The sequence below is a fragment of the Molothrus aeneus genome, chromosome 20 (genome assembly GCF_037042795.1).
Source record: "Molothrus aeneus isolate 106 chromosome 20, BPBGC_Maene_1.0, whole genome shotgun sequence".
NCBI lineage: Eukaryota > Metazoa > Chordata > Aves > Passeriformes > Icteridae > Molothrus > Molothrus aeneus.
Genome location: NC_089665.1, coordinates 6,113,580 through 6,118,718, shown reverse-complemented (window position 1 = coordinate 6,118,718; position 5,139 = coordinate 6,113,580).

The following is a 5,139-nucleotide window of genomic DNA, read 5'->3' as shown; positions in this document are numbered from 1 at the left end:
GCGCGGCTGCGGCTGCGGCTGCCATGGAAATCACAACCACGCCCTGATTGGTCGCGGGCCTCGATGTGTCGCGGGCTGTCATTGGGTCGCCGACGATGATTGACAGCGACAGGAGGCGTGGCCGTTGCTGTGACCCCGCCCCTCCCCGCACATCTGGCGCGCACAGCTGGCCGCGGGCGGGGCGCGCGCGCACACGTCTGGAGCGGGGACCGCACGCGCGGCAGCGTCTGGCCAGATGTGCCAGGCAGATGTTGGCGGCCGCACGCCCCCTTTGCTGACCGAGAATTATCCTTGAATTACAAACACGGACAAAACTCTGCCCGAATTCTGCCCCCGGGCTCGGCTTTACAGCTGGAACCTCCCAAAGCAGCCCAGCTCCAGCTGTCCCGTAAATTGAGAGAAACACCGGTGCTGACAGCCCCGCTGAGGGCTCAGGTGTCCCCTGGGGTCACACACCTGCTCTGCAGCACAGCGAAGCGCCAGCCACGTGCCCACCACGTGTGCGACTGGGAAAACATCTGGAACAGCGTCAGGCTGGAGCAGGAGCCGGAGGCTGAGCCAGCTGCTGGCACAAACCCCGACTCTGACCCACAGCTGGGTGAAGCGGCCAGGAGAGGAGCGAGGGTGACTCTCTGCCCCTGGAGGGGCAGCTTTAGAAGGAAATTCACATCTTTAGATGAACTCACCTCTCAAAAACCGTGGCCTGAGGCCATCCTGACCCCCTCATTCCCAGTGCTCCTGTGGAAAGGCAGGTTCAGCTCCTCACCAGCAGGAAAACACGTTGAGTTGGACTTGCTAAGGTTAACACAGCAATATGCAAAAGCTAAATCCAACTGCAAACACATTTCTTCTCCACAAACAGAAGCTCAGATGCAGACAAACAGCCTGCAGAGATGTCAGTGCTGCTGCAGGGTCACGGCAAAGGGAACAACCCCACAGGACATTCCCCAGATTTGTGCTGCCTGCCAAGTGGCAGGGGAAAAAATCAGCCAAAGGGATTCAACATCCCAAAATTCGGTCTGGGAAAAGCCACAGTGAAAGAGGAGAAGCATTTCTCTCCAGAGGTGTGCATGGATTAGCTCAGGTGCATTTTATTTGCTAAGAAAATCAATATTTGCCGTGCAAGCAGATACATGTATCCATGACAGGGACAATTATTTTCATTCTTTGAAAAGCTCTGCCCTGCAAGTCCTGAATTTCCAGAGTACCCAGCACTTGAAAACCTTTTAAATATGCTCAGAAAGCTGCTGGGAGCCCAGAGAAACCCACAACTCCTTTCAAAGGTGGCAAAATCCTTGCAAATCTCTTTTCCCTGACAGCTATTGATGAGGAATAAATGTCCTTTGCTCCCAAATGCAGAGGGATTTGAAGCAACGATTTCAGGATGAAACAATCTGTCTCGTGTTTCCAGTAAGTTTGCCTCGATCCATTAAACAGCACTTTTCAGATGGCTTTATTGGTTTTTCTTTTATGGCTTTCACTGTGACTCACACAGATTGTCCCTTTTAAAGCCTTTCCAATCAAACGGTGCCTCGGGGCTGGGGGAAACGCTGTTCTCCGAGGGAAAAGGGGGAAAAGGGCGCTGCTGGAGGGAGCAGCTGGAAATCCAGGCTGCAGAGGGTGCCCCACGCTGGGCTCTGCTTCAATCAAAGCTCACCCAGCAGCCACAGACCAAATAACGCAGCAAATATTGCACAAATCTTGCACCCAGAGCTGGCTGGGTGCACACAAAGACCCCGAGAAGGGAAGGGGGGAATGGCTCGGTGGGACATTGGTTTAGTCCCAGGAAGTGGGGAACGATTCCCCCTGGGCTCAGCAGGGATGAAGGATGAGCCCAGGGGCAGCTCAGGGGGAGCAGGACGGGGCTGCAGGGTCACAGTCTGGGGTTTGCTGGGCCCTGACAGGAGCAGAAGTGGCTGGGTTTCCCTATTTCCCATTGTTTTCCCATTTCCCCGTTTTTTCCCTGCTTCCCTGTAGTTTTTCCTTTCCCATTTCCCCCTATTTTTTCCCTGTTTTCCCCTGTGTCACCCCGTTTTCCCCCCTTTTTTCCTTGTTTTCCCCTCTTTTCCCCTGTTTTCCCCATTTCCCCTCTGTTTTCCCCCTCTTTATCCATTTCCCCGTTTTTCCCTGTTTCCTGTTTTCCCATTTTTCCCTGTGTCCCCCTGTTTTTTCCTTGTTTTCCCGTTTTCCGCTCTTTTCCCCATGTTCCCGTTTCCCCGTTTTTCCCCTCTTTTCCCCCTCTTTTTCCATTTCCCCCTGTTTTTCCCTGTTTCCTCTGTTTTCCCCTGGTTTTTTCCCTGTTTCCCCCTATTTTTCCCATCACTGCCACAGCCCAAGGCTGTTCCCATTCTCTCACTTCCAGCTGTGTCTGGGGTTGCTGGTGGCAGGAGGAAGCAGGAGCATCCCTGAGCTCTGGTGCTATGTAGGAGCTAAAACGATGCTTTTTTTCTCCATCTCATTTCCAGATGTGATCCACAGCACCCACCAGACTTTTCCCCCACATGGCAGAGCCCAGCTGGGCAGTGCAGGATCCTGGGCAGCTCAGACTGTCCCAGCATTATTATTTATTAGATATTTATTAGATATCTAATAAATATCTATCTTTTTAGTAGATAATTTAGATTTTGCTGCCCGGCACCACCCCAGGGCTCTCCTGGCGAGCTGCCACATCACCCCAGCTGCTGAGCCAAGGCCCAGCACTGCTGGCCTGACCTCTGCAAGCTGGGATCTGGCTCATTCACAGCCCAAAATGAGGCTTTTTTCCCCTCCCTGGACTCCCAACCCAACACTCTTCCTGCCACCAACTCCACTCCAAAATATTCCTGAACTCAAGTCCCATGTGATATTTAACAGCTTGCTGCTCCAGATAGCCTGGCCCTCATCCAGGAGTATTTTACCTTAATTCCACCTCCCAATCCCAAGAATGCAAAGAATTTCCCCCTGGCTCTGTCCAGCTCATTCCAGGAGCCCTGAGCAGGGTGAGCTGTTCTTAGCAGAAGTGTTAAATATGATTTTTTTCCCCCCTCAAATCCCTCAGCAGCAGTGGCAGGACCCCATTCTGTCTCACATGAGAAGGATCTCTGATCTCTCCTTCATGGAGAAGCAGCTGGAGGAGGTTCAGTGCTTGTGGTTTTCATGTCTGAGGTCACTAAAGGGAGTTTGGAAAGGCAGGGAGGGGTGAGGGGCTCAAAAAAAGAAAAAATCTCTGTTAGCTATGTTGTAGAAGTTTGGAGCCTTCAGAGAAGGAACTGAAGGGAGGGATTTGGAGGATATGATGAAGCACACACAAAGGAGCAGGCTTGGATTTCAGCTCGTCCTGTGGAAATTCCTTTGGGTTTTGGGTAAAGTTCCAAAATGCCAAGCCCTGTGTGCCCTGTGCTGGGCATCCTTCCCTATCCCTGCAGCCCTGGGAGCTCCCTTGGCTCAGGGATGTGCTGAGTCCACCCTGGCATCTGGGCTTTTATGGATGGGAACAAAACCACGGGGAAAACGATGGGATTGGCACCTTCCTGCCAAAGGGAACTGCCAATCCTTGCATCAGCACAGCCCTGGAACCCTCAGTGTGCCTCGGGGGATGCCAGGGCAGGATCCTTGTCCACATGCCAGCTCCGAGATGCCCCTGGGCTGGGGGCGATCCCAGAGCCCTGAAGCAGGGACAGGGAATGGGATTTACCCACAGCTGGCACCCAGCACCACAGATGGACCCCAGCAGTGTCTGCAGGGGCAGGCTGAGCCAAAAAACCCAACCTGGACATTCAGGAAAGACTTCAAATTCCCAGAGGAGGAGAAAAGCCAAGAACTGTGTCCACAAGGCTCTGAGTTCAGGGAAAACCCCCAAGACATGAAGCTGATGAGATTTTGCTGCATCCCAGGAGAATGAGACATTCCTGCACCCAGATCCTGCCTTGAGCCTCACTCAGATGATTTTAGGAGCAGAGCAGACCTGTGAGCCACACAGCCAGCCAGGACAGTGTTTAGCTTGGAAGGATGTTGGTGTCTGGCTCAGCTTTTCCCAGAGGAACACTCATTTTTATTGCTTTTCCCTGCAGAGCCCGTGCAGAGCCTGCCCTTGGCAGGGCAAGGTTTGTCCAAAGCCACCCAAACCAAGCCTGGGAATCCCTGTGGGAGCAGAAATCCCATTCCCAGGGTTTGCCAGCAAAACCCCTCAGCTGCCAGCACAGGGATCCCCCAAAACTGCAGGTCTGCATCACCCTGGTGCAAACCTGAGTGCATCTGCAACCTCCAGATTTCCCTGGATTGCCTGCAGGGATCCCTGGCTCCTGCAGGGTTTGGACTCATCCTGCTCCAGCACCATGTCAGGAGGATTTAAACTGAGGGGATCCAAGTCAGGAGAACAAGGATTTCATTTTTACAACCTGACCTCACCTGCTTGTGGCTCAGAGAGATCAAGGTGATTTTTGCTCCAACCCCAAAAAGCAGAAATTTCTGATAAACGGCTCCATATTCCCCAGGTCTGACTGATCCCTGCTGGCTTCTACATGGGACAGCTGTGAACTGACCTTGCCACACGTCTGGAGAAATAATTCTGGGGGCAGGAACATCTCCATGCTCCCTCATCACAGGCATTTTAGGCATCACACGGATTTATTTCACAGGAAAACTTTTTCCCCCAGCTGCAGGAGCCCCTGGAGGTGCAGATCTTTGGGATTTTCCAGCTGCTAGGAAGTCCAATAAATACAGAAGGAGCTGTTTTTCCAGCCATAGGCATCTCCCCAGTCCTTGGCTTGCAGACAGCTGCTGATGTGGCACGAGGACGTGTGCGGGAGGAGAGCTCATCTCCGGCACGGGGACATCCCACAATAACCCACTGCCTAATTCCTTCCCCTTCCTTAGGCTTTCCTGAGGAAAAAAAACCCTAAAAAAACCCCCCAAACCAGTATTACAGAGACTGGCTAAGCTGGAGTTTTTATAAAGTCTCTCCTGAAGTGTGATGTGTGATGCTCTCAGCCGACCCTTTAAGAGAAGAGGGATTTCTTATTTATTTCTTATTTATTTCTAATTTATTTCCTATTTATTGTCCCATGAGATTTAAAAGGCTGAAAATTCCCCATGGGTGGCAAGATCAAGGCCTGAGTTTGTAAAGCTTTAGCACACTGGCCTCCTCATGAGATAAATCTC